This window comes from Equus caballus, chromosome 21 (genome assembly GCF_041296265.1).
Source record: "Equus caballus isolate H_3958 breed thoroughbred chromosome 21, TB-T2T, whole genome shotgun sequence".
NCBI lineage: Eukaryota > Metazoa > Chordata > Mammalia > Perissodactyla > Equidae > Equus > Equus caballus.
In genome coordinates, this window is record NC_091704.1 from 10,729,655 (window position 1) to 10,756,014 (window position 26,360).

A 26,360-nucleotide genomic window follows, 5' to 3' on the forward strand; every position below is an offset into this window, starting at 1 on the left:
CAGTCTTTGAGTAAAAAGGCTGTGGTCCTGTATTAGAGTCAGGTGTAGGCATTTTTAGGACTTCACCAAAATTGCCTCTTCAGGTAATTTTTTTAAAGTTTGTTGAGGTAACATTGGTTTATAATATTGTATACATTTCAGGAGTACATCACTATATTTCAACTTCTGCACAGTCTACATCATGTTCACCACCAAAAATCTAATTCCCTCCCTCATGGTACAAGTGTCCCTGTTTGCCCCATTTGCCCTACCCCAATCTGATTTCCCCTCTGGTAACCACCACTTTGTTCTCTCTATGTGTTTGCTTTTTTATCATCCACACGTGAGTGAAATCGTATAGTATTTGTCTTTCTCTGTCTGAGTTGTTTTTACTTAGCATAATACCCTCGAGGTCTATCCATATTGAAAATTGCAATATTTCATCTTTCTTATGGATGAGTAGTATTCCATTGTACATACAAACAACACGATTTTTATCCATTCGATCATTGATGGACACTTAGATTATTTCCAAGTCTTGACTACTGTGAATAATGTTGCAACAGACATAGTGGTGTATATATATTTTTGAATTAATGTTTTTGCTTTCTTTCAATAAACATCCAGAAGTGAAATAGCTAGATCATATGGTAGATTAAATTTTTTGAGGAATTTCCATACTGGTCTCCACAGTGGCTGCACCATTTTACATTCCCACCAGCAGAATACAAGAAGCCCCTTTTTTCCACATCCTCTCCAATACTTGTTACTTTTCATTTTCTGCTGGGCTTTTTTTGCCTTTTTTAATAATAGTGATTCTGACAGGTGGGAAGTGATATCTCATTGTGGTTTTGATTTGTATTTGCCTAATTAGTGATCTTGAACATTGTTTCATGTGCCTGTTGGCCATCTGTATCTCTTCTTTGCAAAAACGTCTGTTCGGATCCTCTGATCATTTTTTAATCAGTTGTTTTTGTGTTTTTGAGTTGTATGTGTTCTAAACATGTTTTGGATATTAACCCCTTATCAATATATGATTTTCAAATATCTTCTCCCAATTGGCAGGTTGTCTTTTCATTCTGTTGATTGTTTGTTTTCCCATGCAGAATATTTTTAGCTTGATTTGCCCTATCTGTTTATCTTTTCTTTTGTGGCTTGTGATTTTGGTGTCATATCCAAAAATTCATTGCCAGGATGCATGTCAAAGACATTTTTTTCCTACTCATTCTCCTGGGAGTTCTATGGTTTCAAGTCCTATGTGGTCTTTAATACACTTAAAATTATTTTTTTTAATTGTGTGAGATAGGAGTTCAATTTCTTTCTAATGTATATGGATATCCAGTTTTTCCTGCTCCATTTATTAAAGACACTATCCTTTCTTAAACAAGTATTCTCGGCTCTATTGTTAAATACTGGTTGCCCTTATATACATGGGTTTATTTCTGCATTCTTGATTCTGTTTCACTGGTCTTCGTGGTTCTTTATATTCCAGTACCATATTGTTTTAATTACTATAGTTCAGAAAGTGTGATGCCTCCAGCTTTGCTGTGTTGTTTTTTTCTGAGGATTTCTTTGGTTATTCGGGGTCTTCTGTGATTCCATAAAAATTTGAGGATTTTTAAAAATATTTCTGTGAAAAGTAGCATTGGAATTTTGATAGCAATTGCATAGAATCCATAGACAGCTTTAGGTAGTATGGAGATTTTAACAATATTAGATTGTTCAATCCATGATCAAGGACAATCTTTCTATTTATTTGTGTCTTTTCACTTTATTTCATTAATGTCTTCTGGTTCTATTTGGATAGAAATCTCACTTCCTTGGTTAACTTTATTCTTGAGTACTTTATTGTTTTTGATGCTACTGTAAAGATAGTATTTTCTTTATTTCTTACTTATATTGCTCATTTTTGGTGTGTAGACATAGAACTGATCCTTATATGTGGATTTGGTGTTCTAAAACTTAGCTGAATTTGTCTATTCCTTCTAACAGTTTTTGGTGGGGTCTTCATGGGTCTCTACATAAGATATCATGCTTTGAATGGGGACTGCTTTACTTCTTCCTTCCTGGTTTGAACGTATTTTATTTCTTTTTCTTGTCTAATTGCTCTGACTAGGATGTCCAGTACTATGTTGAATAAGAGTGGTGAGAGTAACATCCTTATCTTGTTCCTGATCTTGGAGAGAAAATTTTAAACTTTTCACTGCTGTATATATTGTTGGCTGTGTCTTGTCATATATGGCCTTTATTATTTTGAGATATGCTTATTCTATCACAAATTTGTTGTGATCATACATTATGAAATGATGTTGAATTTGCCAAAAGTGTTTTCCACATCTATTGAGCTAATCATATCTCTTTAAACTTTAATTCTATCAATGTGATGTATCACATTTATTTCTTTACTTAAAGGGAAACATCCTTACATTCTAGAAATAAATTTCACTTCTTCATGATGTATGGCCTCTTTATTTTTCTATTATTTTTTGTTTGCTGGTATTTTGTTGCAAATCCTTACATATATATTAATCAGAGATTTTGTTGTGTAGTTTTTTGCTTTCTTTTTATTTATTTTTAAAATTGTTTTTACAAAGATTGACCCTGAGCTAACATCTGTTGCCACTCTTTTTTTTTTCCCTTCTTCTCACCAAAGCTCCCTAGGTCATAGTTCTATATTCTAGTTGTAGATCCTTCTAGTTCTGCTATGTGGGACATCAACTCAGCATGGCTTGATGAGTGGTGCTAGGTCCATGCCCAGGATCCAAACCAATGAAACCCTGGGCCACAGAAGCAGAGCGTGCAAGCTTAACCACTATATTATGTGGCTTGCCCATATTTTTATTTTTTATTGGGGTATAGCTGACATAAAATATTAGATTAATTTCAGGTACACAACATAATAATTCAATATTTGTATACATCATGGAATGACTGCATGAAGTCTAGTTAGCATCTGTCACTATTGAAAGTTACATTTTTTTCTAGTGAAGAGAACTTTTAAGATTTACTCTCTTAACAACTTTCAAAGATTTAATACAATATTACTCACTGTAGTGACTATGTTGTACATTACATCCCCTTGATTCATTTATATTGTAATTGGAAGTTTGCACTTCTTGACTCCTTTCAGCCATTTTTTCCCACCCCCTAATCCACCACTCCTCTGGCAACCACCAATCTTTTCTCTGTGTCTGTGAGTTTTGCTTTGTTTATTATACTCCATATATAAGTGAAAGCATACAATACTTGTCTTTCTCTGACTGATTTATTTTATTTAGCTTAATACCCTCAAGGTCTATCCATGTTGTTGAACATGGCAAGATTTCATTCATTTTTATGATGGAATAGTGTTGTTATCAAGCAAGGGTTTGATGCTTGACACACAGAAAAGCCAATAGTATGGCACCGGCTTTGGAGAAAAGAAAAAGCTTTATTGTGAGATTGACTGGCAAGGAGACAGGAGCAAAGCTTTCAAGTCTGCCTTGTGAAAACCATTCCTCTGAGAACAGGAACAAGACAAGGGTGCCCACTCTTGCCACTCTTCTTCAACACAGTACTGGAAATTTTAGCCAAAGCAGTTTGGCAAGAAAAAGAAATAACAGGTATCCAAAAAGGAAAGGAAGAATTAAAACTGTCACTATTTGTGGTTGACATGATTCTATATATGGAAAACTGTAAAGAATCCAACAAAAAACCATTAGAAATAATCAACGAATACAGTAAAGCTGCAGAGTACAAAATCAACATTCAAAAATCATTTGCATTTTATTCCACTACAGTGGCCTGTGGCTCGCCAGTTTGGATCCTGGGCATGGACCTACACACCGCTCATCAGGCCATGCTGTGGTGGCATCCCAAATGAAAGAACTAGAATGATATACAACTATGTACTGGGGCTTTGGGGAGAAAATTAAAGAGGAAGATTGGCAAAAGATGTTATCTCAAGGCCAGTCTTCCTCACACACACAAAATCACTTGCATTCCTATACATTAATAATGGACCAGCAGAAAGATAAGTCAAGACTATAATCCCACTTACAACTGCAACAAAAAAGAATAAAATACCTGGAATAAATTTAACCAAGGAGGTGAATGTCATATACACCAAAAACTATGACGTTAATGAAACAAATGAAAGAAGACAAATGGAAAGATATTCCATGCTCATGTATTGTAAGAATAAACACAGTTGAAATGTCCATATTACCTAAATCAATCTACAGATTGATCTACAGACCAATCTACAGACTTAATTCAAACCCGAATGGAATACCAATGACATTCTTCATGAAAAGAGAAAAAAGAATCTTAAAATTTATACGGAAAAACAAATGACACTGAATAGCCAAAGCAACCCTGAGGGGGGAAAAAAAACACTTGGACGCATCATGCTCCCTGAACTCAAAATATACTACAAAGCTGTAGTAGTCAAAACAGCATGGTACTCACATAATAAACCCAGATATACAGATCAATGGAACAGAATTGAAAGCCCAGAAGTAAAACCACACTTCAAGGGACGGCTAATCTTCAACAAAGAAGCCAAGAACACACAATGAAGAAAGGAAAGTCTCTTCAATTAACAGTGTTGAGAAAATTGGAGAGCCACATGCAAAAGAATGAATGTAGATCATTGTCTCACATGATACAAAAAAATTAACTCTAAATGGATTAAAGACTTGAATGTAAGACCTGAAACCATAACACTCTTAGAAGAACATATAGGCAGTACAGATTTGACGTAGGTCTTAGTAGTATCTTTCTGAATACCATGTCTCCACAGGCAAGGGAATCAAAAGACAAAATAAAGAAATGGGACTACATCAGACTAAAGAGCTTCCTCAAGGCAAAGGAAACCATCATCAAAATGAAAAGACAACCTACCAATGGGAAGAAAATATTTGCAAATCATACAGCTGACAAGGCATTACTTTCCAAAATATATAAAGAACTCATACAACTCAATAACAAAAAAAGAATAATCCAATCAAAAAAATGGACAGAGGATATGAACAGACATTTTTCACGAAGATATCCAGATGGCCAACAGGCACATGAAAAGATGTTCGACATCACTAATCATCAGGAAAATGCAAATCAAAACGACAATGAGGTATCACCTCACATCAGTCAAATGGCTATAATTACCAAGCCAAAAATAACAAATGTTGGAGAGGATGTGAAGTAAAGGGAATGCTCATAAACTGGTGGTGGGAATGCAAACGGGTGCAGCCACTATGGAAAACAGTATGCAAATTTCTCAAAAACTTAAAAATAGAAATACTGTATGATCCAGCCATCCCACTACTGGGTATTTATCAAAAGAACATGAAATCACTAATTCCAAAAGATATATGCACCCGTATGCTCACCACAGCATTATTCACAATAGGCAAGATGTGGAAGCAACCTAGATGCCCATCAAGGGACAAATGGAGAAGAAGGTGTCGTATATATATACAATGGAATACTACTCACCCATAAAAACAGACAAACTCATCCCATTTGAGACAACATGGATGGATCCTGAGCCAAACAAGTAAGACAGAGAAAGGAATACTCTATGATTTCACTCCTATGTGGAATATAAGCAAACACATAGATGAGAATACATTAGTGGTTACCAGAGGAAAAAGGGATGAGGGAGGATGAAATGGTAAAGCCACATATGTATGGTGACGGATAAAAACTGAATTATTGGTGATGAACACAATGCAGTCTAAAGAGAAACTGAAATATTATGATAGACACTTGAAATGTATACAAGGTTGAAAGCCAATATGACTCAGTAAAATAATTATATAGATAGATAGATAGATACATGTATATAGATACAGACAGTGACCACTAAAAATAGGCACATATAGAAAATCAAGTTAAAATGGAATTTTAAATAATTATTATTAACCCCAAAGAAGAAAAAAAGAGAAAGAGGAACAAAAGCCAAATGGAAAAAAAGAAAACATACAGTAAAATGGATGACCTAAATCTAACTGTCAATAATTACGTTAAATGTAAAAGGATAAAATTCTCCAATTGAAACTTAGAGTTTGTCATAACAGATAGAAAAACAGCATATAAAAAAGAACGAAAGAATATCTTAAATACTGAAATTCTTTGTTAAATGCTATCATATGTAGTTTCCTTATTTTGACTAATATTTTGAATGGCTGCATAGCACTCTAATTTATGGTTATAATAGAATTAAACATGTTTAGATGATTATGATTATATACATTGTTAGACAACATATCTAAGGTCTTTTCTATTCTTGCTCTCTGTTAATTTAAGACTTATGATTTTATTCTCTTTTATGGACACTAACAATCCCTCACTGAGAACTTTTCTGGTTCATGAGTTAGAGGATACTAATGTAGGATGATCCAGAATTATATCAAAGTCATTCAATTTCATCGCATCCCAGTCAGCAATAAAATAGTCATATTTCTCATTCAGGAATCCCTTACAAAGGACCATGATCCATATATTTTCAAGTCCTAAATCATATTGCTATTCAATTCCAAAAACCTCACAGTGCATTGGATCTTAGCCTCCAGAGACCGTTCATTGCTGGGTTTTATCATGTGTATCTAGAAAACTCATGTCTGTGAGAACGTCAGGGTCTTTCCCTGCTTGGCCAAATGGGATCTCCATCTCTCATCCAACTACAGTCCTGACACGGGAAGCTCAAATCATTTCTTGACAGGACTTAATTTCTTCATTCCTCCATTATAGCTCTTAATATGACTAAGTTGAGCACGTAGGAGAGAATAACCTGGTCAGTGAATGCATAAACACTGGCTGGAAAAGACTGGGCCACATAAGGAGGACTAGGTTATTTGGAACCATTGTTCAGTTCACTGGAATGGGAGGAACTGGGAAGCACATAATCACATGGGGTTCTTTGGGTAGGACGCTTCAGAACAATTAATGAAAACATTTACGTCTCACTATTTTAACGAGAAGGAAACACTAACTTACACATACCATGGTTTTGCACCTGCCAAAACTGATCAGTCCTCCTTGGGATTCCTCTACTGGGAAAGAACAAAGGGAATCCAGAGCTGGGTAAGGAAAAAGAGACCATGAGAGCAAGCATAATTCAGGGTTAGCATGAAAGGAAGTAACATTTGGCTCCTCCATTCCATTTTGCATAATACCGCTAACCAAACAAACACAACAATATGAAAAGATTAGAAGGATTGTAGATAAACCCAAACTCTTTCCCTAACCCCCAGGAAACCCAAACAATTCAGCAGACAGTTTTCTGGCCTGTCCTCCACTTTGGGGAAGCAGCTCTGCACGTGAGGCTAGGCTGGTCAGCGCTGCCCTGAACAGGTCCTCCTCCCTCCATTCACACCTTCCAGGACTGAAAAGGAGCCACGCCATCCAGCCACACCTTACCTCATGGCCTTGGGGTCAGGTGAGGTTGAACAGGTTAGAAAAGACATAGAACTGGTCAGGAAGTATTCAATATTCCAATTCCAGAAAAACTGACTGGTTAAACACATTACGACATATCCATGTAGTAAACGTGAAGTCAGGAAAAATATTGTGAACATGGAAAACATTCCAGAAATACTGTCAGTAGAAAAATCAGGTTATAAAACTATAGGTGCAATATGATACCATTTGAAGAACATATGTGTATCTCAATATCAAATGACTGAAAAATCATCAGACTTCAATAGACAGAAAAAGATCTAGAAAGTTGTACATTCACTGATTAACAGTGCTTATCTTTTGCTCCTGATGGGGATTTTGTTTGTTTAAGTATATCTTAACTTGCTGAGTCAATGGCCATTTCTTAAAATATCTGTGCATGTGAACATTTGCTGTGTGTTAAGTGGAAGCTGTTTTCCAAAATGTGGAAAGTTCATTCTTCTAAACAGAGTTTACTTGGTCTTGGGGAAATGTACCAAATTTGGGTTGTTTTACTAAATGGTTTTTGATTCCTTCAGCTACCAGTGACACAATCTCCTCTCAGGTTTCTAGGCATGCTCATTGTTGGATGACTGTCTAGACAGATGGTGAGGTCCCTGAGTGTAGCTAACATGTATTGTTGCTGGTCTCAGCGCTACATCCTTCTGCAAGTTTTCTTACGGAATCCTTTCCCACCCTGTTAATCACGTCCTCCAGAAAGCTGCTCAATTATCTTATCCCATCAGTCTCACTCAGCAACCACCATCATCAGAATAAAATGTAATGTAGGAGTTACCGTGTGACCCAGCACTTCTGCCCTTAGCTATATACCCAAGAGAATGGAAATATGCATTCACACAAAAACTAGTACACAAATGTTCACATTTGTCACAGCCAAAAACTGAGAGCAACCCAAATGTCCATCAACAGATGGATGAGGAAAATGTCGTCTATGGATATAAGGGAATATTACGCAGACATAAAACTGAAGGCTATTTTGATACCGACTCCTCATGGAGGACCTTGAGGACACTGCGCTAAGTAAAATGAGCTAGTCATGAAAGTATAAATTTTGCACGATTGCTCTACTATGAGGGTCCTAGAGAAGTCAAATTCAGAGACAGAAAGGAGAATGGTGGCTGCCAGGAATGGGAGGAGAGGGGAATGGGGAGTTAGTGTTTAATGGGACAGAGTTTCAGTCGAAGATGAAAAAGTCCTGGAAGTGGATGGTGCTGATGGTCGCACAATAATGTGAATGTGCTTACTGTCACAGAACTGTACACTGAAAAGTGGTTAAAATGGCAAATGTAATGCCATGTATACTTTCCAAAGTAAAGTAAAAGAATGATGTGCTTATCTACCACATGGACGAACTTTGAAAACCTCATGCTAAGTGAAAGGAGCTAGACATAAAAGGACACATACTGCATGATTCCATGTAGACTGAATTTCAAGAGTCAGCAAATCCATGGAGACAGAAGCCAGGTTAGTGGTTTAGTATGGGAGGACGAGGGATAGGAAGTGACAGCTAACAAGACCAGGGTTTCTTACTAAGGTGATAAAATGTTTTGAAATTAGATAGTGGTACTGATTTTTACAACCTTGTGAATATAGTAAAACGTTTTCTTTTGAGTACATTTTTACAAGGTGAATTTTGGGGCTGGCCCAGTGGCATAGTGGTCAAGTTCAGCACACTTTGCTTTGTTGGCCCAGGTTCACACGTTTGGATCCCAGGCATGGACCTACACCACTCAACAAGTCATACTGTGGTGGCACCCCACATACACAATAGAGGAAGGCGTGCACAGATGTTTGCTCAGGGCCACTCTTCCTCAAGCAAAAAGAGGAAGACTGGCAACAGGTGTTAGCTCAGGGCCAATCTTCCTCACCAAAAAAACAAAAAACAAACGGTGAATTTTATGATCATGAATCTATCTCAACTTAAAAAGCAACATAAAAATTTGCAACATAAATTCCTTACCGTCACGGTGCTCTCATAGGTCATCAGAGTTTAATCACAACCCGACAGTGGTGACTGCAGTCAGAATGACATCACTGCCGTATAAAACACCAAGTCACATTATCTGAATCTCCCTAGTGGCCTTCGATGCATCTATTCCTATTCAGGGTTTACCTTACGTACCAGAAGGAACGTAAAAGTGTCAACTATGTCATTTGAGTCTTTTTATCACCCCGAATACTAAGATGGCATGGTCTGGCATATCATAAGCACTTACTAAAAATCTGATTATTTGACCCCAAATTCTAGTTCTAGACATTTCTTAAGAAAATATTGAGATAAAGAAATGCATGTACAAGTATGTTCAATACTTAGCTTATGACAGCCAAAACTAGAAACACAAAAATCTAACGGAACAGGTTAATTAACTTGGTTCTGCTATATGATGGCAGGTACAGCATTATTAATCAGGATGATACTGGTCCCAGTGTAAAATACGCACTCATAACTGGGGAACGGTATCCAGTTGAAACTTAAGACATAGATTCTGTTCTCAGATTTTCTAAATGTAACTGCTCTTAGAGTTCATGGCATTTTAATGCCTTGGGTTGTTCATCAGTAAAACTAAGAGTGTGAAGATCCCTTACTAAGCATGAATATCTTGGAGAAATATAATCTACATAAAAACTTAATAACATGTTGTAATCCTATATAAATATGTTAGATATTTTTACTGAAGAACATTGCATGCCCTCTAATTGGGTATTATAAAAGAAACAATTATTCTTAGATTAAAATTGTGCTTATCAGCCCTGCTCTGATAATGCTTACAAAACAAAGGGAAAAAAAATCAGGACTTTTGCTTGAGAATGCATTTTTAATTCATAAATCAAAAGTTTCTAGAAAAGAGGAGGAGGAAATTTCCCTCCCACCGAAATGCAGCAGAATCAAAGAGACATTTGTGAATCACAACCTGCCCAAAGAAGCTGATGTGATCAAGCGTCTCATAAGTGAGAACATCAGTAAGACTCTCAGTGCCCTGAAGCAGCAAAGAAAGACGTGGGTAAATAAAATGATTCCTTATTTTCTTCTATTTCAATCAGTATTTGGAAATGTTTTGGGGAAGACAACTAAAATCAGATATTTTTGCAAAGTTTTGTTAAGTTTTTCTTATACCAATAAGTTAAAATCAATGATTTTATGAAAGAAAATCAACCGTCCTCAATGTTGACTTTTGTGTGTAAACCAATTCTTTCCCTTCATCAAGGTTCTTCTTTTGGGGATGGCAGGACTGAGGAGGAAGTCAGGAGGCACCAGGCTGTTCTTGGGGCACAGAATGACTCCCTTACACGACACTCTCCAGGTCCACACCCGCCCTGCTCATACACATAAACAGATGGAAAAGAGGACAGAGCCTGGACTACGGGAATAGGTTTACAGCACGTTCCTGGGGTCCGAGCTCTGGGAACCCCGAGGCTCTGAGACAGTAGCTGCCCCTCAGAGCTCCCAAGTAGAGAACTCCCCAGGCTTTCCCAAACTAACCTCGGTGCCCCGTGGCTGGAAATCTCCCTTTAGGGCTCAATGTCCTACTTCCCTCTTGCAGCCAAGCAGCTGTGAGGAGAGAAGAGGAGGAACACCAGGGAACCCAGAGCCACCAGACAGTGACGCCACAGAGCCACAGCCATCACACCCGCACAGGTGAAGGACATGCACCAAATCCCCGTCACCCCAGCACAGCCACGCACCTGTCACAGCCTCGCAGCCACACCCACGGCACGGAGGCGCATCCCACCGCTCTCTCGCGTCTCTCACACACACACACCCCGCCACACGCTGCCCGTCTGTCCCCACAGACACACACCGTCCTCTGCCGTTCAGGCCCGAGAGTCCCGTGAGGACTGGCGTCCCTACTATGGGCCTCCCGGCTGTGAGCGCTTCCGCCGCCACCCCTCCTGGTTCACGTCGGGCTCCAAATTGACTCGCTTCACAGGATTCCCGCATCCTGTGCTAACACATCCACAAATGAGCTCCACTCACCTTGCGAAGAGGGAGAACCGCGCGAAAACGGAATGGAAGCCGAAGAGCTGGCGTGACCGCTGCCGTCTGGGAAGTGTCGCTCCAACCTGAACATCTCTGGGCGCGGCGGCTCGTCAGAAAGGCCACCGAAGCGCGGAAGTCCCGGTGGAACGGCAGCGCGAGAACCGCCCGGAGCCCGGCCCGAGCGCAGGTCTCTCCGCCAGGAGCGCGACGCGAGGGCGCGTGCGCGGGCACGGAGCCTGCGCGGAGGCCGCTGGTGCGCGTGCTCGGTCCAGAGGCGGCGCTGCGTCCAGGAGGCCGAGCAGCGCAGCCCGGCGCCGTCTCCGGGCGTCCGGCCTGTGGGCGCAGAGCCGCGCGGGAGGGTCGGCGGGGCGGCCTCGGGGCGAGAGCGCACGGCGGGTGTGAGCTCTGAGGGCGGGGGCCCGGGCGAGTCCCCTCAGGCGGCTGCAGCCTGGGGACAGCACGTGGGGCAAGTAACTCCTGATACCGCCTGGGATGAGCTGGTTTATTCAGTGTCTGTTAGCTGCGTTTAAAGGGTGTGCAGGAGTGAAGTAATACACATTTACTTAATTCTTTAGGATAAGCTATAATAGTCAAAATGGAATGAATAATTAATTGTAGAAGTTCTGTGGTGAAAATTATGTAGATATTTTCTAATATTGATTCAGGGACAGATTTTCCAAGCATGCCCAAAGAGAGGGATGTTATTAAAATTTTAAGAGTTGACTGGATAATTAGTTGTAATCATCCTAATCACTTGAATGCAAATCAATTAATAAAAGTTAATCCTAGACAAAGATTTGATAGACTTATTTTTAAAAAATATAATGAGCACACTGATAATAATCTTAATTCCATTTTTTTCTCAATAAGATAGGTGTCAGTAATCTAAGAGGAAAGGGAATGGTGAACTGCCATAGGACCCAGCTATCCCACTACTGGGTATCTCTTCAAAGAGCTTGAAGTCAGCAACTCCAAAAGTCCTGTGCACCCCAATGTTTATTGCAGCATTATTTACAATAGCCAAGACATGGAAGCAACCTAAGTGCCCATCAACAGATGAATGGATAAAGAAGATGTGGTATATATATACAATAGAATACTACTCAGCCATAAAACAGAACAAAATCGTCCCAGTTGCAACAACATGGATGGACCTTGAGGGAGTTATGTTAAGTGAAATAAGCCAGATAGAGAAGGACAATCTCTGTATGACTCCACTCCTATGAGGAATTTAAACATGTGGACAAAGAGAACAGATTAGTGGTTACCAGGGGAAAGGGGGGGTGGGGGTGGGCTCAAAGGGTGAAGGGTGTCACCTACAACACGACTGACAGACAATGATGTACAAATGAAATTTCACAAGACTGTAACCCATCATTAACTCAATAAAAATTTTAAAAAATAATTTAAAAAATTAAATAATAAATAAATAAATAAGACTAACACACCACCTCATCAATATTTATGACATATTTAATAAAGAATTCACACATTAAAATATGCCTATGGGCACTAGGCCTTTACTTTAAAAATTCACTATTAAATTCCTTCCCATATTAGGAAGACCTGCTAAAAAATCCACACCGAAAAACAAACCCCCTTGGCTTTATACAGATAAACAAATAATTTAGCCAAAAAGAAATACTTGGGAAATGACTAGAAGGAAACACTAACAAAAATTAGCAAGAGTGACAAGGCAATGGTAATGAGCACGCCGTCTTTCAAAAGAAGAAATCATTCAAAATATTTCTTTATCAGAGTCGCAAACACAATCATATCCTCTGGTATAGTAAAACCACTTTAAAGATATATTCCAGCACCCTGCTCCATTCCATCCCATTTCCTGCATATATTCTCTATCAGTGCACATCACACTATATATATATATTCCAGCACCCTGCTCCATTCCATCCCATTTCCTGCATATATTCTCTACCAGTGCGCATCACACTATATATTATTCCAGCACCCTGCTCCATTCCATCCCATTTCCTGCATATATTCTCTATCAGTGCACATCACACTATATATATATATTCCAGCACCCTGCTACATTCCATCCCATTTCCTGTATATATTCTCTATCGGTGCACATCACACTGTATATATATATATTCCAGCACCCTGCTCCATTCCATCCCATTTCCTGCATATATTGTCTATCAGTGCACATCACACTATATGTATATATTCCAGCACCCTGCTCCATTCCATCCCATTTCCTGCATATATTCTCTATCAGTGCACATCACACTTTATGTTTACTCATGAGATCTAAACTTCGTGAACAAAATACTCATCACCCTGAATAAGAGAGAGTGCAAGATGGCACAATCAAGCACACAGACTCAGCATGCTCTTCACAGTCTACTTTCCTTCAGAAGGTGGGCAAGTTCCTTTCCCTCCAGCTCTCGTTTTTCTCCTCTGCCAATATTTATTCATCCACTAGATCCTAGTTGCTGTCCAAAAAAATTTATCAGCAGTTCTCTATATTTTAGATACCAGACTTCCCTCTGACATACTAATGGCAAGCATTACCCCATTCCATTGACTTTCTTTTTATCTTTGTTTTCTTTGATGTAAATGTTTCTTATTTCCATATATATAGGATTTGAATTTTTCTATTTTGCCACCAATAATTTCCTTTCATGTTTCTATAATTTCTAATTTACTCAGTAATTCCCCTGTCTCGGATTGTATCCTAAGAAATTATCAGAAACTTGGACACACTGAAACGGATCACACTTATGTGGAGATGGCAGTGGTGGGGAAGGACAGAAAGGGGTGGAAATGTATAAATTTTGCATTGTTTGACAGGCATCTTTACTTCTTTCAGTTTTTAATAGAGTGCCCTTCCTGTCTTCCATTGTAAAGACCAGGGAAATAAAAATGTTGAGACATAAAAGAGAAGCTTGAACAAAAATTGACCTTTTAAAAGATGTTAATTGAAGGATTACGTACAATAGGAAAATTAGAAATAGCTTAAATAGCTAATACGAAGAGAGTGATTAATTTGTAATATATAGCATATATAAAACATAAAAAATATACAGCAATTAATTAAAACATTTTCTTTTAAAGAAAGATGTGGGTTTTTAATAACTGAAAATTTAACATTTAATTAGATCATCAGGGACATAATTAGATTGAGCTATTTGCAGGAATTTTTAAACTATATTTTTTGTATAAAAACTATTATTACACTGCTGGTGGAAATTAAAACACAAGAAAGGTTCATGCGATCTTGCCAGATCACCCAGCTCCTCCCAGGCTTTGTCAATATGTGTGTGTGACTTGTAAATAATTGCAGTCTGTCAACTCTGTATTTATACATTTTCAGAGATGATTTTGGAGATGTGTGCTTAAATTTTACAGAGATTTTTTAAAAGTGTTTTAATCATATTTTATGAGTTCTAAAGCAGCATAAAAGAAAAATATTTGTCACCTTATATAAAACATCTACATAATAAAAATGCCAATCAACATATTTATTGTATTTCTGCTATGTTTTCTCAGACAGTTTCTGAGGGAAGAATCATCAACAGCTTTTAATTATTGCTGGAAGAAAGCAGCAATAAGTGGATGAGAAAAGAAAAGTTTGAGTGAGTTCTACTTTCTTTAAGTCTCCAAATGGACACTTAAGGGGGAAAATGCTGATTCAGAGCAATGGCTGACAGTGTTCTGGATTAAGTGAGAGCCTATTCATCCTCTAAACATGTAAGACTGATCAGGAAACATCTCTATATTTGTTTTCCAGAAAGACTCCACCAGTTTATACTTGTGGCCAAGTAATGTTAAATTTTGTCATTCTTACTAATTTTTTATAGCAATACCTCTTGCTCTTGATGTCTCAATACTTTAACTAAAAATGCTCATAATTTCTAATGGTAGATCCAAGGATATTGTTATTATTGTTGTTGTCATTATTAGTATTTTAAAGTACTATTTATTGAAAATCTACTATTTGCCAGGTACTGTAATATAATTTATCTTAAAACTCCATGGAGAAGAGACTGTTATCAAACTGAGGTTTATGAAGGATTACGTCTCTTGCCCAAGACCATATATGGCCTTCAACCTTTGGATTTAAAACAGTGGCAGGGTAGAGATTAAAACCCAAATCAAAGCCCACACTCTTTGCCACTATCCTGTACTCATCTTGGGCCCCTGCTAGACACACCGGAACCACCTGTTGGATATGCCAGAAACATCTGCCGGATACACTGAAACCACCTGCCAAATATGCCAGAATCAGGTCCCGGACATGGTGGAAACACCTGCCAGACACGTCCAAATCACCTGTCAGATACGCCAAAACCATGTGCCACACATGCCAGAACCACCTCACGGACACATCTGCTGGATACTCCAGAAACAGGAATAGCACAGGACGGAACCAGGTGGCAGACAAGCGTGAAGCCCCTTCCAGACTAGCCTGAACCACTTGCTGGACCAGCCTGAATCACTTTATGGACATTCCAGAACCACGTGCCCAGCACGCTAGAACCGAGTGACTGACACGCCAGAACCACCTGCTGAGCACACCTGAACCGGTCACTGTGAAACCACCTGCCGGATACGCCAGAACCAGGTGCCGGACATGCCAGAACCACCTGCCAGATACGCCAGACACAGGTGTCGCACATGCGGAAACCAGGATCCCAAATGACTGAACCACCTGCCAGACACGTTGGAGCCACCTGCCGGATATGCCAAAAACAGCTGTTGCACATGCTGGAACCAGGTGCTGGACACACCTGAACCACCTGCCGGACAAGTTTCAACCACCTGCTAGACACAAGGGACCCACTTGCCGGACACGCCATCATCACCTTCAGGAAACGCCAGAACCATCAAGTGAACATGCCGGAAGCACCAGCCGAACATGCCAGAGCCAGGTGCTTGACACGCCATATCTGCCTGCCAGACACACTGAAATCACCTGCCAGATATGCTGGAACCAGGTCCCGGACACGCCAGAACCAACTTCCAGGCAAGCCAGAAAAACCTGCCGGACACGCCAGAACCACCCCTCAGACTGGCCAAAACCACGAAAATGAAATGACGGGATCATGTCCTGGACATGTCGTAGCCACATGTTGGACACGCTGGAATCAACCGCCGGACATGCTGGAACCAACTGCTGGACACCCCGGAAGCACCCACTGCCCATGTCAGAACCACCTTCTGGACATACTGTAAACTCATGCCAAGTACACAGGAACCCCCTGCCTGACAAGCTGGAACCACCTGAATGGCATGCCAGTACCACTGGTCGGACATGCCAAAACCAGCTGCAAGACAAAACTTAAACACCTGCCAGACAAGACTGAAGCACCTGCTGGATACGCCTGAACCACTTGACAGACACTCCGGAACCACCTGACCAACATGCTTCAACCACCTGCTTAACTCCCCAGAACCACCAATGCACACCTGTTGGATATGCCGGAACCAGGTGCTGCATACACTGAAACCACCTGCCAAACGCCCCGGAACCAGGTGCCAGACATGGTGGAACCAACTACCAGACATGCCCAAATCACCTGTCAGATATGCCAAAACCATGTGCCGGACACACCAAAAGCACCTCCTTGACACGCCGGAACGATCTGCCAGATACGCCAGAAACAGGTAGAGCTAGGGTGGAACCAGGTGTCAGACAAGCCCGAAGCAGCTGCTGGACTAGCCTGAACCACCTGCTGGATGAGCCTGAACCACCTGCTGGACCATCCTGAACCACTTTACGGACATTCTGGAACCACATGCCAGGCACGCTGTAACCAGCTGCCCAACACTCAAGAACCACCTGCTGAACACGCCTGAACTACCTGCCAGCCTTGTGTGAACCACCTGCCAGACACGTGGGAACCACCTGCCAGATACACCAGAAACAGGTGTCACACATGCCGAAACCAGGTGCCGGACATAACTGAACCACCTGCCAGACACACTGGAGCCACTTGCTGGATATGCTAAAAACATGTGTTGCACACCCCGGAACCAGGTGCTGAACACGACTGAACCACCTGCCGGACAAGCCTCAACCACCTGCTGGAAGCGACTGAACCACCTGCAGGACACGCCATCACCAACTTCAGGACACACCAGATCTATCTGTTGGACACGCCAGAAGCACCAGCCGAACATGCCGGAGCCAGGTGCCGAACACACCAGAACTGCCTGCTGGACACACCAAAATCACCTGCCGGATATGCCAGAACCAGGTCCCCGTTATGCCAGAACCGACATCTGGACAGGCTAGAAAAACCTGCCAGTCACACCGGAACCACCAGTCAAATACGCCGAAACCACCACCCCAATTTGACTGGGTCAGATCCTGGACACATCGCAGCCAGCTGCTGGACACACTGGAATCACCTGCCAGACATGGGGGAACCAAGTCCTGGACACCCGAGAAGCATCCACTGGACACGTCGGAACCACCTTCTGGACATACTGGAAACTCATGCCAGACACACAGGAACCCCCTGCCTGACATGTTGGAACCACCTGAATGACACACCGGTACCAATGGCCGGACATGCTGGAACCACGTGCCAGACCAAACTGAACCACCTGCCAGACAAGACTGAACCACCTGACGGATACCCCTGAACCACTTGACAGACACTCCAGAAACACATGCCGAGCATGCCAGAACCACCTGTCAGGTATGCCAGAACCAGGTGCCGGACACACCGGAACCACCTTCCAGACATACCTGAACCACCTGCAGGACACACTGAAATCACCTGCCAGATACCCTAGAACCAGGCCCCTTATATGCCGGAACAACCCGTCAGACATGCCGGAATCACCCACCAGAAACAGTGGAACCACCACACAGATACATCAGAACCACCCACCAGACACACCAGAAACACACCCCAGACACGCCAGAACCACCTGGAACCACCCACTGGACACACTGGAACCACTACTCAGACATGCTGAAACCACCAACCAGACACACCGAACCAACTTCCGGACACAGCGGAAGCACCCACCAGACACGCCAGAACCATCTTCCAAACGTACCAGAACCACATGCCGGACACACAGGAACCACCTGTTGGATATGCCGGAACCAGGTGCCGGATACACTGAAACCACCTGCCAAATAAGTCAGAACCAGGAGCCAGACATGACAAAAACACCTGCCAGACAAGCCGGAACCACCTGCCTAACATGCCAGAACAAACTGCTGGACATGCCGAAATCACCTTCCGGACACGCCAGAAACAGCTCCTGGATATGCCAGAACCAATTTCCATAAAATGCTGGAACAACCTGCTGGACATGCCAGAATCAACCACCGGACACATCGGAACCACCTTCCTGACATACCAGAAACTCATGCCAGACACACAGGAACCCCCTGCCTGTCATGCCAGAACCACCTGAATGACATGCCAGTACCATCGGCTGGACATGCCATAACCACCTGCCAGAGAAAACTGAACCACCTGCCAGAAAAGACTGAGCCACCTGCTGGACATGCCTGAACCACTTGACGGACATTCCAGAACCACATGCCAGATACGCTGGAACCACCTGCAGTACAGGCCTCAACCACCTACTGGATATGCCTGAACCGCCTGGTGGACACACCGCAACCACATTCTGGATGTGCCGGAACCATCTGGTGGACATGCTGGAACCACCTGAATAACATGCCGGAACCACCTAACATGCCGTAACCACGTGCCAGACACGCCAGCACCACCTGCTGGAAACCCCGGAACCACAGCCCAGACATACTGGAAGGACATGCTGGACACGCAGGAACCAATTGCTGCACACACCTGGACCACCTGCTGGACACCACCAAAGCACATCCTGGAGAGGCCTGAATCAGCTGCTGGACATGCCCAAACCACCATTCAGACACTTCAGGACCATGTTTCAGAAATGCCTGTACCACAGGATGGCCATGTCTGGACCATGTGCCGGATGCATCTGGACCAGCTGACAGACATGCCTGAACAACCAGCTGGACACGCCGGAACTACCTGCCAGGCATACCGGAACCATCCACTGGAAACGCCTGAATCACCTGCCTGATATGTTGGAACCAACTGCAGGAAATGTTGGAAACAACACCCGGACAATCTGCAACCACCCACTGGAGACACCAGAATCAGATCCTGGACACACCGGAAGCACCTGCCGGACACTCTGGAACCACCTTCGGGAACCACCTGAATCACCCACCGGATACGAAGGAACCACCTTCCAGACACACCAGAACCATTTGTCAGATTCGGCGGAACCAGGTGCTGGACATGATGAAACCACCTGTCGGATATGCCAGAACCAGGGACCAGACACGAGAGAACCACCTGCTGGACAAGCTGGAACCACCTGCCTGACATGCTGGAACAACCTGCTGGACACGCCGAAATCACCTGCCTCATACACCGGAACCAGGTCCTGGAAAAACCTGCCAGAAACACCAAAACCACCACCTGCACACTCCGAAACCACCAACCCGATTCTGGCAGTTCCTGCAGGTGGTTCCAGCGTGTGTGGCAGGTGCTTCTGGTGTGCTGGGACCTGATTCTGCCATCTCCGGTGGGTGGTTCCAGAGTGTCCTTGTGGTGGTGTCCAGCAGTTGGTTCCAGCGTGTCAGGCAGGTGGTACAGGCGTTTCTGGGAGGTGCTTTGGGGGTGTCCAGCAAGTGGTCCGGGTGTGTCTGGCAAGTGGTTCCAGCATGTCCGGCGTGTCCTTCCAGTATGTCTGGCCTGTAATTCCTCATGTTCAGCCAGTGGTTCTGGTGTGTCCGTCACCTGGTTCTGGCATGTTTGGCAGATGGTTCCAGCAAGTCCACCAGATGGTTCTGGCTCATCCTGAAGGTGGTTATGGCATATCTGGCAGGTGGTTCAATCATGTCCAGCAGGTGGTTCAGTCTTGTTCAGCAGGTGGTTCAGTCATGTCCAGCACCTGCTTCTGGCATGTGAGAAAGCTGTTTCTGGCGTATCCGGCAGGTGGCTCCAGTGTGTCCGGCAGGTGGTTCAGTTGTGTCCAGCACCTTGTTTCTGTGCGTGCGACACCTGTTTCTGGCATATCAGGCAGGTATTTCTGGCATGTCCAGCAGGTTTTTCACTCAAGTCTGGCAGTTGGTTCAGGCGTGTCCAGCAGGTGGTTCTGGCGTGTTGGGCACCTGGTTCCAGAGTGCCCGGCATGTGATTTGGGAATGTCTGTAATGTGGTCCTGGCTGGTCCAGCAGGCGGTTCAGACTAGTATCGCAGCTGCTTCGGGCTTGTCTGGCACCTGGTTCTGGCCTGTCCTGGACCTGTTTCTGGTATATCTGGCAGATGGTGCCGGTGTGTCTAAGAGGCGGGTCTGGTGTGTCTGGCAGATGGTTTTGGTGTACTCAGCAGGTGATTTGGAAGTGGCCGGCAGGTGTTTCCTCCATGTCTGGCAACTGGTTCTGGCACATTTGGTAGGTGGTTTCAGTGTATCTGGCACCTGGTTCCCCCATATGCAAAAGGTGGTTCCAGCATGTCTGGCAGGTGGTTCCAGGGTGTCAGACCAGAGATTCCACCATGTTTTGCAGATGGATCAGTGCTGTCCAGCAGGTGGATCAGTCGTTCTGGCAGTGGGTTGCAGCATATCTGGCGGTGGTTCTGTCGTGTCCGGCAGGTGGTTCTGGTGAGTCAAGCAGGTGGTTATGGCATGTTTGGCAGGTGGTTCAGGCGTGTCTGTCAGCTGGTCCAGGTGCATCTGGCACATGGTCCAGGTGTGGCCGTCCCGTGGTCCAGGCATTTCTGAAAAATGGTTCTGACATGTCCAAAAGATGGTTTGGGCGCGTCTGGCATCTGATTCAGTCCTCTCCGAGAGGTGCTTTGGGGGTGTCCCACAGGTGGTCCTGGTGTTTCCAGCCAGTGGTTCGGCATGTCCGGCACGTCATTCGAGTATGTCTGGTCTGGGGTTCCAGTTTGTATAGCAGGCGGATCCAGCGTGTCTGGCACCTGGCTCCGGCATGCTTGGCAGGTGGTTCTGGCATGTCCACCAGATGGTTCCAGTGCATCCTGAAGGTGGTTATGGCGTGTCCAGCAGGTGGTTCAGGCTTGTCCGTCACTTGGTTCCGTCCTGTCCAGCACCTGGTTCCAGCATTTGCGTCACCTGTTTCTGGCATATCTGGCAGGTGGCTCCAGTGTATCCAGTGGGTGGTTCAGTCATCTCCTGCACCTGGTTACGGCGTGTGCAACAACTTTTTCTAGCGTATCCGGCAGGTGATTCCAGCATGTCCAGCAGGTGGTTCACGCTAGTTTGGCAGGTGTTTTGGGTGTGTCCAGCAGGCGGTTCTGGCCTTAGGGCACCAGGTTCCGCTGTGTCCAGCACTTGGTTCTGGCATATCCTGCAGGTGGTTTCTGTGTATCTGGCCCCCGGTTCCAGCATATCCAACAGGTGGTTCCAGCGTGTCTAGCAGCTGGTTCAGGTGTGTCTGGGAAGTGGTTCAGTTACATTCGGAAGGTGCTTCCGGCATGTCTGGTGGGTGATTCCAGTGTGTCTGGCAGTTGGTTCCAGCATGTGTGGCTGGTGGTTCCATTGTGTCTGTTTGCTGGTTCTGATGTGTCCGGTGGGTGCTTCTGGGGTGTCCGGCAGTTGCTTCCCACATGTCCAGAGGGTGATTTCACCACATCCAGCAGGTGGCTATGGTGTGTCCAGGACCTGAATCCATCAAGTTGGGTGGTGGTTTTGGTATGTTTGGGTGGTGGTTCCTGCGTGTCCAGCAGGTGATTTTGGCGTGTCTGGCAGGTGGTTCTGGTGAGTCAAGCAGGTGGTTGCAGCGTGTCAGGCAGGGGGTTCAGGCATGTCCAGCAGGTGGTTCAGGCCTGTTCGGACAGTGGTTTTGGCGCATCCAGCACCTGATTCTGGCATATCTGACATGTCGTTCCGGCGTGCCCAGCGTGTGATTCCAGATTGTCCATCAAGTGTTTCAGGCGTATCCAGCAGGTGTTTCAGTCTTTTCTGGCAGGTGGTTCCGGCATGTCCTACCAGGGGTACTGGCTTGTCATTCAGGTAGTTCCAGCATGTCAGGCAGGGGCTTCCAACATGTCCAAGACCTGATTCTGGCGTCTCCAGTGCATGGTTCCAGAGTGTCCAGGTTGTGGTTCTGATGTGTCCAGCAGTTGGTTCCAGCATGTCAGGCAGGTGGTTCAGGCGTTTCCAGGGGATGATTCCTGTATGTCCAGCAGGTAGTTCAGGTGTGTCCAGCAGGTTGTTCAGGCATGTCTGTCAGCTGGTTCAGTTGCATCTGGGACATTGTCCTGGCATGGCCGTCCCGTGGACCAGGCATTTCTGAAACGTGGTTCTGACGTGTCCGAATGGTGGTTTGGGCGTGTCCAGCATCTGATTCAGGACTCTCCAGGAGGTGCTTTGGTGGTATCTGGCAGGCGGTCCAGGTGTGTCCAGCATTGGTTCCGGCATGTCCAGTGTGTCTTTCTAGAATGTCTGGACTTTGGTTCTGGGACGTCCAGCAGGCGATTCCAGTGTGTCCAGCACCTGGCTCTGGCATTTTCAGTAGGTGGTTCCTGCATGTCCACCACATGGTCCCAGCATGTCCTGAAGGTGGTTCCGGCATGTCCAATAGGTATTTCAGTCCTGTCCAGCAAGTGGTTCAGGCTTGCTCGGCAGTTGGTTCAGTCGTGTCCAGCACCTGGTTCCAGCGTGTGTGACTCCTGTTTCTGGCATTTCTGGCAAGTGTTTCTGGCGTGACCAGCAGTTGGTTCATGCAAGTCTGGCAGGTGATTCAAGCGTGTCCAGCAGGTGGCTCTGGCATGTCAGGCAGCTGGTTCCACCTTTCCCAGCATGTGGTTCTGGAATGTCCGTGACGTGGTTCAGGGTGGTCTAGCAGATGCTTGAGGCTAGTCATGCAGCAGCTGCAGGCTTGTCTGGCACCTGGTTCTGGCCTGTGCTGGACCTGTTTCTGGTGTATCTGGCAGGTGGTTCTGGCATGTCCTGCACATGGTTTTGGTGTATCTGACAGGTGATTTGGACGTGTCTGGCAGGTGTTTCTGCCATGTCTGGCACCTGGTTCTGGTGTATTCGGCAGGTGGTTTCAGTGTATTTGGCACCTCGTTCCGGCATATCCAACAGGTGGTTCTGGTGTGTCAGGCAGGTGGTTCAGGTGTTTCTGGCATGTGATTCTGGTACGTCTGTAAGGTGGTTCTGGGGTGTCCAGTGGGTGCATCCAGAGTGTCTGGCAGTTGGTTCCGGCATGTCTGGAGGGTGGTTCTGGCATGTCTGAGTGGTGGTTCCAGTGTGTCCGGTGGGTAGTTCTGGCATGTCTGTTGGGTTGTTCCGGCGTATAAGAGGCCAGGTTCCGGCGTATCTGGCAGGTGATTTTGGCGTGTCCAGCAGGTTGTTCCGGCGAGTCAAGCAAATGGTTGCGGTGTGGCCCAGTAGGTTGTTCAGGCATGTGCAAAAGGTGGTTCAGGTCTGTCCTGAAGGTGGTTTCTGCACGTCTGGCACCTGGTTCTGGCATATCTGACATGTGGTTCCAGCGTGCCCAGCATGTGGTTCCAGATGTCTGTAAAGTGGTTCAGAAATATCCGACTGGTGGTTCAGTCTTGTCTGGTGGGTTGTTCAGGTTTCTCTGGCTTGTGGTTCCGGCATGTCCTGCCAGTGGTACTGGCGTGTCATTCAGGTGGTGCCAGCATGTCCGGCAGGGGTTTCCTGAGTGTCTGGCATGAGTTTCCAGTGTGTCTGGAAGGTGGTTCTGATGTGTCAGGAGGGTGCTACCAGGGTGTCTGGCAGTTGGTGCCCACATGTCTAGTGGGTGATTCCAGCGTGTCCGGCAGGTGGGTACAGCGTGTCTAGGACCTGATTCTGTCATGTCGGATGGTGGCTTTGGCATCTTTGGGTGGTGGTTCCGGTGTGTCCAGCAGGAGATTTCAGCATGTACGGCACCTTTTTCCACCCTGTGTGGAAGTTGATTCTGGTGTATTCAGGACCTGGTTCCGGGGTATCCAGAAGTTGATTTTGGCTTCTCTGGCAGGCTGTTCTGGTGTGTCTGGCAGGCTGTTCTGGTGTGTCTGGCAGGTGGTTCTGGCATGTCCAGCACCTGGTTCTTGTGTATCCGGTGGGTGGTTTCATGGTGTCCAGCACCTGGTTCTGCTGTATCTGACAGGAGGTTCCGGTGTGACTGTCAGGTGTTTCCAGGGTCTCAAGCAGGTGGTTCTGGTGTGTCTGACTGGTGGTTCAGCTGTGTTTGGCAGGTGGATCAGTGCTGTCCAGCAGGTGGATCAGTCATGTCTGGTGGTTGGTTTCAGCATATCTGGGGGTGGTTCCAGCGTTTTCAGAAGGTGGTTCTGTCACATCTGTCAGGTTCTTCTGGCATGTCAGTCAGGTGGTTCTGGCATGTCGAGAAGGTGGCTCCATCATGTCTGGCAGGGGCCCAATAACCTGCATCCCTTGGCAGACAGTCCAGAACCACCTGCCAGGCACACCAGCACCACCTGCCCGATAAGCCAGCACCAGGTGCCAGACACGACTAAACCACCTTCCGGACAACTTGAACCACCTGATGGTGAGGTCTGAGCCACCTGCCAGACATGCCAGAACCACCATCCCAACGTGCTGGAACAACGTGGTGGACATACTGGAACCACCTGCCAGACATGCCGGAACCATGTCCTGGGCACGCTGGAACCACCTGCTGAACAGGAAGGGAAAAGCTGACAGACAGCCCTGATCCACCCAACGGACATGCCATAACCACAGTCCAGACATGACAGCATCACCTTCTGGACATGACAGAACCACATTCTGGACATGCCAGAACCACCCCTCAGACACACCGGAACCACCCACTGCACACGACAGAACCACCTTCCAGACACGCCAGAACCACCTGACTGACACACTGGAGCCACCTTACTGACACGCAGGCATCATCCACCGGACATGCCGGAACCACCTGCGGGACACGCTGGCACCACCTGCTGGTTACACCAGACTGAGGTGGCAGGAATGCCAGAACCAACTGCCACACAAGCCTGAAAAATCTGTCAGACCAGCCTGAACCACCTGCTGGACATGCCTCAATCACCAGACAGACACACTTCATCCACCCGATAGACATGCCAGAACCAACTGCAGGACCCACCGGAACCACCTGCCGGACACACAGGAACCAAATTCCAGTCACATGGGAACCACCTGTCAGATACACTGGAACCAGGTGCCTGGTTCACTGAAACAACAAGCTGGATACGCCGGAACCAGGTGCCAGACATGCTGGAACCAGGTACCAAATATGCTAAACCCACCTTCTGAATATGCCAAAACCAGGTGCTGGACACTCCCAAACCACCTGCTGGACACAGCCAAACCACCTTTCGGACATGTCAGAACCACGTTTCAGAAACCCCTGGACCACGGGATGGCCATGTCTGGAACACGTGCCAGGTGCACCTGGCCTACCTGACGGACATGCCTCAACAACCTGCTGGACACGCCCGAACTATCTGCCGGACATAATGAGATGATCCACTGGAAAGGCCAGAACCGCCCAGCAGACATGACAGAACCACCTTCCGGTCTCGCCCCAGCCACGTGCTGGACACTCTGGAACCACCAGCCGGACAAGATGGAACCTCCTGCCGGATATGCCTTAACCACTGGAGGGACAATCTGGAACCACCTGCCTGGCACGCAGGATCCACCTGCCAGATATGCCAGAACCAGGTGCTGGACTCACCGGAACCACCCGCTGGACTGGAGGGAACCACCACCCGGACACGCCGGAACCACCTGCTGGACAACCCTTAACCACCAGACAGACATGCTGGAACCACAGACCAGATATGCAGGAAGGTCATGCTAGACACAGCAGAGCCACCCGCCATACCTACCTGGACCACCTGCCACACACGCCTGAAGAACCTGCTAAACACTTCCGAACTGCCTCCAGACAAACCCAACCACCATTCTGACACGTCAGAAG

General features: G+C 45.3%; 1 protein-coding gene across 5 annotated transcripts in view; it reads right to left on the reverse strand.

Moving 5' to 3' along the window:
• The window catches only part of LOC138919875 (ral guanine nucleotide dissociation stimulator-like), a 136,441-nt gene extending 124,720 nt beyond the window's left edge, over window positions 1-11,721 (reverse strand). Inside the window, exons 1-3 of one of the 5 annotated variants that reach the window (XR_011430419.1) lie at window positions 10,904-11,147; window positions 9,383-9,456; window positions 6,967-7,043 (exon numbers count right to left, since the gene is read on the reverse strand). The gene's annotated coding sequence lies outside the window, so the exon portion shown is untranslated. Of the gene's footprint in view, window positions 1-6,965; window positions 7,044-9,382; window positions 10,200-10,903; window positions 11,148-11,398 lie in introns of those variants that run through there. The other 4 variants (XR_011430418.1, XR_011430421.1, XR_011430420.1 and 1 more) reach the window with 4 other exon arrangements.
• Between the last annotated feature and the right edge of the window lie 14,639 nt (window positions 11,722-26,360).